The sequence below is a fragment of the Zea mays genome, chromosome 4 (assembly GCF_902167145.1).
Source record: "Zea mays cultivar B73 chromosome 4, Zm-B73-REFERENCE-NAM-5.0, whole genome shotgun sequence".
Classification (NCBI taxonomy): domain Eukaryota; kingdom Viridiplantae; phylum Streptophyta; class Magnoliopsida; order Poales; family Poaceae; genus Zea; species Zea mays.
In genome coordinates, this window is record NC_050099.1 from 238197505 (window position 1) to 238210912 (window position 13408).

The window sequence follows — 13408 nt, forward strand, 5'->3', positions numbered from 1 at the left end:
AACACATAAATAGATAACAAATATATATTTTTGAAATAACTTTTAATTCTTATCCCATATTCAAAATGCTACTTTCCTAAAAAGAAAGGAACGATATGAGTGTGTTTCATATTTCAAACACTTACCAAACAAACAAATAAATTAAAATAAATAGATATCTATTGCATCATGATTGACTTTGAGTGTGTATTAAATTTGAATTCTTAAACTTTATCTTGGATTGGAATTCGAATTTTGTAAATTAAAAAGGGAATAATATGGGAATATCTCATTTGACTAAGTAAATAATGAATATATAAAATAAAATAAACCATGTATAACAAGTTGGAGTTTTTTGGGCACTTAAATATACTTTAAATTTGAACTCTGTTTGCATTTAATTCAAAATTTGAATTTGAATTCAAAATGAAAATACAAAATATAAAAGAAATGGAATATAGAAAAGAGAAGGAGAAGAAAAATATTATACAATATAAAGTAAATAAGTATATAAATAAATGTGTCCTTTCCATACAGGTATTTTAAATTGTACATTTAATCTAAGTACAAAATTCACAACAAAACTGAGATTCAAAATTTGAGATTCAAAAATAAAAAGAAAAGCAAAACAGAAAAGAAAAGAAAAAAAGAAACTATGCGCCTCGGCATCATTCCCTCACTTTGGGCCCATTTCCCATTTTCCGTTGCGCGACCCAATCCTGCACCGTGGGCGTGCCGACATGTGGGGCCACCGGGCAGCCGTGCTCTCTTTCCGCTCTCTGACCGGCGGCCCCGGGGAAACCAGCGACCGCGCCCACGCTTGTCTGCCACTGCTCGCGGGCCCAAACGACAGTGTGCCCTCCCGCGCGCGCTGTTCTGGCGGATCGCCGACACGTGGGCCAGAGCGGTCAGCCACTGGGTGCCCTTGTGCCGTTGTCGTCACCGACTCGTGGACCCGCGTGGACAGACTCTCCGCCTTTCTTCTCGCCATGGTTCGCGGACTCGCGGTGATGCCGGGAGACTCGGGAGGGGCCGTTGCACGCGGTGCATGCGGGTATGCGCCATCCTCCGCTGACCGGGATAAAAGGGTGCCGGGACCAACTCCCCTCGAGACCTAACAGCTTCACCTGCCCATGCCGCGCCACACAAATTGATGACGCCACCGTGCGGGAGGGAGATAACGGCGCCAGTCCAACCGAAGTTCCTCGACGATTGAGCTCCGTTGAAGTGTCGTGGAGCACCGCCTAGGGTCGCGGTAGTCAATCCGGGTGCTGCGGGTGTCTGAAATCGCCTCGCGTATGGGCAATTTCTCGTCGGCGCTCCTCCCCCGCCGCGGTATCACCCCTCGTTGTGGCCAGCATCGTCTCGGCCGCCGTCTTCGGTGAGTTTGCTCCTAGGGATTTCCCCGCTCTTCTACTTAGCGAAGCGCCCTTCAGATAAAAGTTTTAGGCACGAAATCACTAGGCGGCGTGTGTCGGCAATGGTGGCCGTCGTGACTAGCGCTGACGCCGCCATCTTGAGAGCATGGTAGTTGACGGAGATTGCTGGCCGTGGATCGATAGATGGACGGACTAGATCAAATCGAAGAAATCCGGTTCGACTGCTTCATCCGAGCCGTCTAAATTGTTTGGGACGGTTGAGATCAGAACTTAGTTGTTTTAAATCGTGACCGTAGAGACTCGATCGGACGTCTCTGGGTTATAATGAAGTTTGTCGTCGACTGATATAATCTGGACCATGCATTTTAGATCCAACGGTCCATCTCCACCGATACCTCTTCGCCGAGCCCTTTTACAAATGGGTCCCTGTGCTTAGTAGAAATAGAACCCACCGTCCACCGCGGGTTAAATCTGAGTCTGAGATATTTTTATATGTTAGCCCCCAAGCTTCTTTGTATTGTGCGTGTAGTCCACGAAACAAGGAAAATAAGTAAATAAATATAGAAAATGGATATTTAGTATAAAAACAATTCCAAAACCTAGTTTAATTCATAGAAAATCCATTTTAACTCCTTTTTAATTCATTCCAGTGGCATTAATTTTGTTTCAATGTTGTCTATCAACTAGTAACACTGTTTAACCATGAAACTTGAATTAAAATTGTTCATTTGAATTAATCTATTCTAAGTGTTTAATAACTTCAGAAATTCATAACTTGATAATCGTAACTCCAAATTTAATGATTCTTGTTCCTACGATCTCGTTACACAGCGTAGAATATTATCATGCATTCTGTTCTACTGTATGACGTAATATTAATTTATGCTATACCATGTTTTTTTGTATTGTTGCGAGTAGACGAGCCAACCACTAAGGATCCAGGGAGTTCAGCAGGTGGAGACTGCTGAGCATGAGCTCGTTGAAGGCAAGTTGTGCCCTTGACCACTTTTATTACCCAATAATGTGTTGGAACTTGCTCTCAGTTGCAAGGGGATCCAACGAGGGTGAACAATGACGTAAGCAGGGTTCTCGCGCGTGTGGGCAATGGCTCTGTTAATCTGGCCTCTCACGGGCACTGTGTGGGGGTATTTATAGGTACCTGAGCGCCCAGCGCCTTGTGTTAAGGACGTATGTGCCCTCAGCTACCTAGGTTATCCCCAGAATATTCCCATAAACAGGGTTACAGACTGTAATTACAGGGATGCCTTTACAAATTAGGCCCATAACACGCGGCGGCCACGCAGGGCCCGTTACAATGGGCCGGATCGCACGTGGGCCTCTGAGCTGGGCGAGGCGTCACTGTGGGATGACGCCGTCGCAGGCCTTCGTCTGGTGCCGAATCGAGCGAAGGGTGTCCCTGCCCGTTTTGTCTCTGTCAGACCAGCGACTGTAGCGAAGGCCTCGAGCGAAGGGTGGTGTCTTTGCCTTCGCCCCAACATTTGCCCTCCGAGGGACCAGTTCGACAAAGTCACCTGGTGCCGAAGACGTCGCTAGATGGCGGAGACGCTGCCCTCGCTCGAAGTGGTTCCACGGGGGGTTTTGACATGACCGTTGATTGACAGCGTACTGTTGGATTGCGGGTTTCCCGAAGCGCCGCGCCCTGTTGGATTGCGGGTTTCCCGAAGAGCCGCGCCCTGTCTATAAAAGGGGGCGGGGTCGGTGCTTTTTGAACTTCACTTTCCGCGCTCCGTGAAAACCCTAGCCGCCTTTTTCACCGTCTTATTGCTCGTCTGCCCGCCGTGCTCTTGTTCGCCGGAGATCTGGCTCGAGTGAAGCAGACCACCCGCCGCCGCCGACGGTACGTTGCGATGCCGACCTCCTCTTCTTCCGCTGCCGCTACGCCGCCGGCCGACGCTTCGCCGCCGGCCAACGCCTCGTCTGAGGAGACGCTGAGTAGTTTGATGGCGGAGGAGTTGCGCGCCGGCGATTCTATGGATTTTGGCGTGTCGCAGATATCGTCGGTCCGCGTGCAAGATATGCAGCGGTTGGGTTACTTCGGCGGCGGAGTTGCTCGTGTCCCGGGGACGGAGGAAGTCCCCGAGCCGGAGGGGGAGTTGGTTGTGTTCGAGGCGTTCTTCGCTGCCGGTCTCCGCCTGCCTGTGCACCGATTTGTTGGCGAAATCTTGCGCAGGTTTAACGTTCAGATACATCAGCTGACACCGAACGCCGTGGTGGCTCTGTCGAAGTATGTCTGGGCGACGACTTCGTACGGCGGACAGCCATCAGTCGAAGTCTTTGCAAAGTACTATTGCCTGCACTGGCAGAAGAGGATGATTGGAGACGAAGTTGCCCAGTTTGGGTCCTGTACGTTTACGCCGAAGACCGACAAGACCACGATGCAGGTAGTCGAGTTGGTTCCTTGCGCCCGCAACAAGTGGGGCAACTGGAATGAATTTTGGTTTTACGTCGCGGAGGGTACCGTCGAAGACCATGAGGGGCTCCCCGTGTCCGAGATGTGTTCTCATTTCTACTCAGCATACCCGCCCTTTGAGGTGGCGGAGGATGATGCGGACGAAGGGGCCCTTCGGTGCGCCGCCGGCCTAAGCAGTGGGCGCGATTTGGTTGAAGAATTTGTGGCGTACGGGGTATGGCCCTTGGCGCATGGCTGGGCGTTGGGCAAAGTGTGCCCTCGCCAGATGCCTTCCCATGGTGGGAAGATGGTGCGAAGTCCTGCCTTCACGCTGAATCTGCAAAACTGTGATCCGGCCGCCTTTGTGCGTGAGGCGGAGGATGGGGCGGTGCGGCTCGTTGGTCGTTACGTGCCGAGGACAGAGGTCCAGCGCAGCTGGGATATCCGCGGGTCGAATGACCATTTGAACAGGGTTTTTGAATTGAATCAATTGCCGTATGACGGCTATCCCGGCCAAGACGATGTGGACCGCCGTGGGAAGAAGCCGGTGGTGGAGACTGGAAACGTCCCTGCGCCGGCGGCCGCCCCATCCTCTAAAAAGAGGAAATTAGGTACTGCTATGGGAGGACTTGGGGTTTCCGATGGTTTTGCTAGAGAGTTGATGCGGACATGCGCGGCCCCGGGGGGAAGGATGTCTTTGCCCGAGCTCCGGGAGTCTTCGGCGCGGATGCTGAGGGTTACCGGGGGTTGGTGGCCTAGGAATGTTCCTATCCCCCGTGCGGCCGGCGAAGACTTTTTTACATCTCGCATGGTTCGTGAATGGAGAGTTTTTCCTTACGGGCGGAATATTGCTGCTGTTGTGTCGGCAGTGATGGACAAGGATCGCCAGGGAGCTGCACAAAAGCGCCAGGCGGTTGTCAGGCTCGTTGAAGCCAGGCCGAAGAGGCAGCGGGGGGCTGCGGCCCCCGGCGGAGGCAAGCCGCCGCTGGCGGCGAAGTCGGGCGTCCCTGCATCTAGCAAGGCGCCGGAGACAGCGGCGGGCGCCGGTGGTTCCAAATCGACGAAGGCTATGCCGCCGTCCAGCAGAGTGCCGGAGGGCGCGAAGGCTGCCCGAGTGTTGTCGTCGGCTGGCAAGCGCGTCGCCGACTTCGTCACCGATATTAGTGTGGATGACTATCTTGGTGGTAAGTCGTTGGCTCTCTCTTTTTTTATATATTTATTCGTTGATACGTCGCAGGGTCGGACGAAGGCCAACTTGCTATAGTTGCGCCTGCCGCGGCGACCACGATGGCTGCCGTAGTGCCGAAGGCGAAGGGCGGGGCTCTTAGCGCCGGAGGCGAGATGTTGGCCCTCGCGGCTGTCAGGGATGAGGCGGGCGCTGTGTCCCGCCGGCTGAAGGAGGTGACGGAGGCACTAAGTCAGGTCCGTTGAGCTAGACTTCGGTTTTTTTTTGTTTTTTTTGCGGCTTTGCTGGGGTCGTGGTCTTACGTGTGTCCTGCAGGTGGCTGACTTCGCCAACCGCACAGCGTCGGGGGCCCTCACGACAGTTGTGTCTGCCGAAGTCGAGAGACTTCGGACGCAACATGCTGACGCCGTCCGTGAAAAATCGTCCGCCGACAGTAAGTGCCGCAAGCTGGCGGACAAGGTGGCCGCACTGGAGAGGGAGAAGGCTGACCTCCGACGCCAACTGGTTGGGGAGAGGAGGGAGACCAACGAGGCCCTCGCCCAGGCGCAGGCTGCGCAGGCGGAGGCCAATCTGGCGTGGGCGGAGGGCAATCTTGCCAGGGAGCGCGCCGAGCAGCTGCAGGAGCGGCTCACCGCCCTGGAGAGCCGTGTGGAGAGGGCCGAGGCCGCGTCGCGTGCGGAGGCGGAGCGGACGCGCAAACAGCTTATGGATTCATACCATGAGCTGGGCACGCGGACCGGTGACTTCGAAGTGCCGGACCGGGAGCCCGGACTTCGCTGCCTGGAGTGGGTGCAGGAGGAGTTGCAGGCTCTCCCCACTATCGTGGAGGGGTTTATGTCATATGCCTCCCTGGTCACCTGCGAGGGGGCGATGAACGCGCTCTCCCGCGAAGGGTGCCAGCACTTCGAGGTCTTCGACCAAGCCGATGAAGATTTTGAGCGAGATATCTACAAGGTTGAGGACCCCATAGTGAAGGACTCCGCCGGAGCCATCTACGACCGGATGTGGGGTCCGCACGGTCGCGAGGTGGTCAGGGAGCGGGCCGAGACGGCGAGGGCTCAGGTAATGTTTGGCGTTTGTTTGGCGTTTGCTGGATGTGGGCTATGTGTGGGTTTGCTGAATTTGTGTGTTGTGTCTTAGGCGGCGCGTGGCGAGAGGGTGGATGACTTCGGGGCGTTGAACAGCGCGTTGCCTGACCCGGAGCCGATCCCGGCGGAGGCCGTGTCCGGGGCTGCCCTGGAGCCGCCCCCGGAGACCGCGGAAGGCGCTCCGGATGCCCTCGCAACTGCTGCGGCCGTCGGAGACCTGCCCCCCGAGACCGCCGAAGGCGCGCCTGATGCCCCCGCAGCCGCTGCGCCGAGTGGTGAAGATCCTGCGACGGTGGCGGCGGAGGCGACAGTGGAGGCAACGACGGAGGCAACGGCAGAGGCTCCCGCAACGGCAGGGTCTTCGCAGGTGGCGTAGTGGGTGTAGATAGTTAGGGAATTTTGGATATGTTGCTGAATTTTGGTTGCTGCGCAGGTTCAAGATTTTGGGCCTGCGCACGCAACCGCCACTACTAAATTTTTGGCGGCTTCGACCGTGGATGGTGGTAATAAATGTGATGGTTCTGCGTCTGAGTTTTCTGATTTTGCTGACTCTGGGAGCTCGGTTGAGTGGACTGAGGAGTCGTCAGAGGAGGACTTGGACTACTTTGCGGCCTTGGATGTGGCTGCGGCGGAGGCTTCACCGCACGCTGCGGACACAGAAGATGTGCCTGGTCCTAGTACTGGGCGCCGACGACGAAGGGCGGTTGCGAAGCGTAGAGTGAGTGAAGCGGAGGGAGGTCGGCTTCGTGTGAGTAGGGCTGGCCGGCAGGAACTATTGTCTTTGTCGGCCGCCGTGAGTACAGGTGAAGGGGAATTGCGAAGTCTTTTTGCGGGTGAGGAGCTTAGGATAATGTTGTTTAATTATAGGGAGATGGGAATTATTCCTAAGATTGAGCCGGTGTAGAGTGTGGTGCCCTCGCTTGTATATGTGTAAAGGCTTGTATGATGAGGTTGTGTGCCCCCGCACACTTGGCTATGTCTGCGAAGGCGTTGTGTACTTGGTCTGGTGTGTTTTTGTTATGCTGTGCTGATGCGCATATAGTCGGTCTTGGCGCGGACAGTTTGTCGTTTTTGCTTTTGTTGTGCTAGTCCGGCTGCACCCTTAGGCGGCTTCTGCACGGATAATCTACGTGGTAGACTTCGGTTTCTTTGCACTTGTTGTGCTGGTCCGGCTGCACCCTTAGGCGACTTCTGCGCGGATAGTCTTCGCGGTAGACTTCGGTTTTTTCGCACTTGTTGTGCTAGTCCGGCTGCACCCTTAGGCGACTTCTGCACGGATAGTCTTCGCGGTAGACTTCGGTTTTTTCGCACTTGTTGTGCTGGTCCGGCTGCACCCTTAGGCGACTTCTGCGCGGATAGTCTTCGCGGTAGACTTCGGTTTTTTCGCACTTGTTGTGCTAGTCCGGCTGCACCCTTAGGCGACTTCTGCGTGGATAGTCTTCGCGGTAGACTTCGGTTTTTTCGCACTTGTTGTGCTGGTCCGGTTGCACCCTTAGGCGACTTCTGCGCGGATAGTCTTCGCGGTAGACTTCGGTTTTTTCGCACATGTTGTGCTGGTCCGGCTGCACCCTTAGGCGACTTCTGCGCGGATAGTCTTCGCGGTAGACTTTGGTTTTTTCGCACTTGTTGTGCTAGTCCGGCTGCACCCTTAGGCGACTTCTGCGCGGATTTGTCGCACGCGAGGGTGGCTAGCGCTGAGCCTCGCGGTGACCTCGAATTGGTCGAATGTCGAAGACCGTTGTCACTGTCTTTTTTCGACGCCTGTTTTTGCGGGGGATTTTTCACACATATATTACATGGCTCCGCCTCGTTAAAAACCTCACCCCCCGGGAGGAAAAGAGTGCGGGACGGTATAAGATTGTTTTTGCGAATTACAAGGGCGAAATCAGCCCTGATGAGTCAAACAAAAAATTTGCGGAGGTTGTCGATGTTCCAGGAGTGCTCCAGGTCTTCGCCGTTTGGCGTTGTGAGCCTGTAAGCGCTGGGGGAAGCTTTCGTCTTGACTATGAAGGGGCCCTCCCACTTGGGCTCCAGCTTGCCCCTGGACTCTGTCCGAGCTGTTCGGACGAGTACGAGGTCCCCTTCGCTGAATTCCCTCGGGATGACTGCGTGGTCGCGCCATGCTTTTGTCTGGGCTTGGTATTTGTTTAGGGCCTGTAGGGCGAAGACTCGGTCTCCGTCAATGAGATCCTTTGAAGTTGGCTCGTCCACGTCGGGGACGGCTGACGGAACTGTTCGTGGGGACCCATGTTTTATTTCTTGTGGGGTCATGGCCTCCGATCCGTATAGAAGGCGGAAAGGAGTAAATCCGGTCGCCCTGCACTCAGTCGTGTTTAGTGCCCAGACTGCCTCGGGTAACAAATCGGTCCATCTACCTTTTTTTCATCGAGGAGCATCTTTTTGACAGCTGTGAAGATTTTCCCATTGGCACGTTCCACGACTCCGTTGGACTGCGGATGATAGACTGAGGCGAAGGCAAGCTTGGTGCCAATGGAGAAGCAAAAATCCTTGAAGTCTTGGCTGTCAAACTGCTTGCCGTTGTCAACTGTTAGTTCGGACGGTACTCCGAAGCGGCAAACGATGTTTTGCCAAAAGAATTTCTGGGCAGTTTTTGATGTTATTGTGGAAACAGCCCTTGCCTCGATCCATTTGGTGAAGTACTCGACAGCGACGAAGGCGAACTTAAGGTTCCCCTGAGCGGTGGGCAGGGGTCCGACAATGTCCAGGCCCCAGCGCTGGAGAGGCCATGTGTGGGCGATCAGCTTTGTATACTGCGAGGGGCTGCCTGACCGAGGAGAAAACTTCTGGCAGGCTTCGCAGGACCTTGTGACCCGATTTGCGGCGCACGGGCCAGTAAAAGCCTTGGCGGATCACCTTACCAGCTAGGGCCCTTGGCCCTGCGTGCGAGCCGCACGTGCCACTGTGGACTTCGCGTAGGATCTGGATGCCTTCGGTTTCGGTGACGCACTTAAGCATTGGCTGACTGACCCCTTTCTTGTAGAGTTGGCCTTCAATCAGTGCGAAGTCTCGGCTTCGATGTCTGAGGCGCTTGGCCTCGCTGATGTCGGTTGGATGATAGTACCCCTGTAGGAACAGGGTTATTGGTGCCCGCCAGTCCTCGGTCATGATGAGGTTGACTATGCGGTGGCCCTCGCTGTCATTAGTTATTTGGAGCCCTTCGGGGCTCCGGACGGCTGGCGTGCCGATGACATGAAAGAATACGTCGGAGGGCAAGGACTCGCCCCTGGCGGCGGCCTTGGCTAATGCGTCAGCCTCTTCATTCTTGGCCCAATCCACATGCTGCAAGGTGAATCCCTTGAATTGTCTCTCGAGGCTTCGGATGGTCGTGAGGTATTGCATAAGCGCGGGGTCCTTTGCTGCATAGTCTTTCTCGACTTGGCCGGCAACTACCTTGGAGTCTGTTTTGATGATGCAGGTGGTGACTCCGAGGGCTCTTAGCTTGCGGAGGCCGAGGATGACTGCTTCGTATTCTGCTATATTATTTGTGCATCTGTCGGATTCCAGAGCGAAGCTGAGGCGTGCTGCATATCTGTGCTTGACCCCGACTGGTGAGGTGATGACTGCAGCGGCGCCTGCCCCCGCATGGCACCATGCGCCGTCGCAATGGATCGTCCAAACCTTCTCTGCGGACGGGTCTGGCTGCGTTGTTGGCCCAGTCCAGTCGACGACGAAGTCTGCCAGGACTTGCGACTTGATGGCTGTCCTGGGCTCGAAGCTGATGTGGTAGCCGGAGAGTTCGGCCGCCCACTTGGCAATCCTCACCGATGCCTCCGGGTTTCTGAATAACTCGCCGAGTCCCCTGTCTGAGGTGATTCGGACCTTGAATGCTTCGAAGTAATGGCGCAATTTGCGCGAAGACATAACGACTGCGTAGGCAATCTTCTCCAGCTCTGTCATGTTGCACTTGGATGGTGTCAGCACTTCAGAGACATAGTAAATGGGGCACTGCCTGACCACGCCCTCGACTGTTTGCTCCTGCACTAGTGCCGCGCTGACCGCGTGCGGCGAAGCTGCAACGTAGAGCAACAGGGGGAGCGAGGAGTCGGGACTTGTCAGGACGGCCAACTCTGTCAGGTACTATTTTAATGAAGCAAAGGCCGCCGCCTGCTCTGGTCCCCAGGCGAAGTCTTTTACACCACGAAGTGTTTTGAGGAAGGGGAGACTTCGCTCGGTGGACCTGGAGATGAATCTGTTGAGAGCGGCCAATCTGCCTGTCAGGCGCTGGACGTCTCTGGCGGACTGCGGAGGCGTCATGTTTATGATGGCCTGAATCTTGGTTGGGTTGGCCTCGATGCCGCGGTGCGATACCAGGTAGCCCAATATTTTGCCTTGGCGAACGCCGAAGACACACTTTTCCTGGTTTAGGCGGAGTCGTGCGTCTCGCATGTTCGCGAACGTCTCGGCGAGGTCAGTGAGATGGTCCGCCTTGCTCTTGCTGGCGACGACAATGTCGTCCACATATGTGAATATATTTCTGCCAACTTGCCCGTTGAGCACTGTCTTGGTAAGCCTGGATAAGGTGGACCCGGCGTTCTTGAGTCCCTCCGGCATCCTGATGAAGCAATATGTGCCGAAGGGTGTTATAAAGCTGGTGCTAGCCTTGTCTTCCTCCTTCATGTATATCTGGTGGTAACCGGAGAAGCAATCGAGGAGTGACATGACTTCGCATCCGGCCGCGCTATCGACTATTTTGTCGATTCGTGGCAACGGGAAATTGTCCTTTGGGCATGCCTTATTGAGACTGGTGAAGTCGATGCACATTCGCCACTTCCCGCTCTTTTTCTGCACCATCACTACATTGGAGAGCCACGTGGGGTAAGCCACCGGCTCGATGAATTTGGCTTCCAGGAGGCGGTGCACTTCTGCCTTGGCGGCCTCTGTCTTCTCGTCGGACATCTTGCGAAGCCGCTGTTTTTTCGGCCTTACCGAAGGGTCGATTCCCAAGCTGTGCTCAATTATGGAACGGCTGACCCCGACCAGATCGAGGGCTGACCAGGCGAAGACATCTTTGTTCTTTGAAAGGCAGCAGAGGAGCTTCTCCTCTTCATGCGAAGTGAGGTCTTCGCTGATAGTGACTGTCTGCTTGGGCGTGGCCTGATCGAGGGGGACAGTCTTTGTCCCGTCGTTGCTCTGCAGCTGTGCCTTGTCGTGCTGTTTGTCGGTTGAGCTGGCGGGCGCGGGGACCTCGCGCTGGGCCGTGAGGCAGTGCACGTTTCTCTGACCGGGCACGAAGTCCCGCTCTATGTTGCGCGCCGTCTGTTGGTTGCCGTAGACCGTAATAACGCCTAACGGACCTGGGATCTTCATACATAGGTACAGTTCGTGAATGGCGGCTTCGAACTTATTGATGGAGCCCCGGCCCATGATGGCGTTGTATGGATATACCATATCCACAATATCAAATGTCACTTGCTCACTTCGTGCATTGGGTGCTACACCGAAGGAGAGGGGCAACTCTATTTTGCCGACAGGAAAGGTGCCTTTGCCGCCAAAGCCATACAACGGGTTGTCCGAAGGCTTGAGCAGGCTGTGGCTTATGCCCATGTGATCGAAGGCATGGAGAAAAATGATGTCCGCCTGACTGCCATTGTCAACTAGGACTTTGTGCAGGTCCCAGCCTGCCACACTGCAATTGATAACCATGGCGTCGCAGTGGGGGGCGCTGCGCAGGTCTATGTCCCGTGCGTCGAAGGTTAGCGGTATGTGGGACCACTTTGTCTGCACGACTGGGCCGGTGACGGCGACATGGTTAATGCTGCGGTAGTGGTCCCGCTTCTGCCTTTTTGTGTCGAAGTCAGTGCTGGACCCCCCAGTTATCATGTGAATGACTCCGCGATATGGCTGATCGGCGAAGTCTTCCTGCTTTGGAGCATGGGGGATGTTTTGATGTTGCTGGTGTGGTGGTGGGGGTGGTGGAGGTACGATTTGTACTTCCGGATGGTGTTGGTAAGCGTGGTGCGGTGGATGCGGGGCGGGGGCGTGGATATATGGTGGAGGGGGTTGCTGGTAAGTGTGTGCGACAACTCTGGGGTTGTCGGCAGGCTGCGCCCGTGCCATCCTGTCTCTGGTGGCCTTCGTTTCTGGGCAGTCTTTGGTTTGGTGGGCGCAGTCTTCGCCATGGTAGAGGCAGTAGAATCGGCGCGGCGGCTGCGCCCGCCCCCGACCCCTACCGCGAGTTCCATTTCCGCGGCCCTGGGGGGGATACTCCTGGCGATGAGGGGCGTCAGCAGCGGGGTGCTGGTTGGCGATGTTGTGCACTTGCTGTTGATTGCGGCCGTCTCGACCGGAGTCCGGCTGCGGAGTCCTCGTCCACGTGCGGCTGGACTGTGGAGCATCTTTTGGCTTCCTTTGGGACTCAACCTTGCGCTGGTGGAGCTCTTCGGATTTGGCGTACTTTTCAAACAGCTGATATAATTCCTGGAGGTTCTTGGGCGGATCTCTGATGCAGTGGCTGTAAAGGACGCCGGCGCGAAGGCCACTGATAGCGTAGTGGATAGCGATCTGATCATCGACTGAGGGCAGCTGTGACTTGAGTGTTAAAAATTTGCGGTAATACTCCCGCAGAGTCTCCTTTTCCAGCTGCTTGCAGAGCGAGAGTTCGACCAATGCGTCGGTGTCTGGGCGGTACCCTTGGAAGTTGAGCAGGAACTTGTCCCTGAGGCTTCTCCAGGAATCAATGGACAGCGGAGGCAACCTGGTGAACCAGGTTAGAGCTGGGCCCTCTAGGGCGATGATGAAAGACTTCGCCATTGTGGCGTCGTCCCCTCCGGAAGATGCAACGGCGACCTGATAACTCATTATGTATTGCGCCGGGTCGGTGCTGCCGTTGTACTTGGGATAGGTCCCTGCCCGGAAGTTAGCTGGCCAAGGCGTCACTTGCAAGTGTGGCGCCAGGGGACTTCGCTCGTCGAGATAGTTGACCCCTTGGAATGGCGCGGCGTGCGGGAAGGTGTGATCGCGCTGGGGGAAACGCGGGTCTTCCGGTTGTGCGTGGTGCTGGAGGGGTGGCCCTTGCTGTAGGCCGAGGTGGCCTTCGCGCGTGTCTTCCAGTTGTGCGCGCTGCTGGAGGGGTGGCCCTTGCTGCAGGCCAAGGTGGCCTTCGCGCTGCATCAGCGCGATCTCCCGCTCGAGGTCCTGGGCCTTCTGCTCTTCGTCGCGTATCATTTGCCGCACTTTGGCTAGTGCGGACACGCGCTGGCGCTTGGCCTCGAGTATCTCCTTCTGCCTCTGGAGATTGCGGTTCTTGAGGCGCAGGGCGCGCAGCTGTAGCTGTTCTTCCGCTGAGACGCCGAGGACTTCACCATCCTCGGTGAGGTCCGCGCCCTCCAGTGGGGCGAAGCCTGAG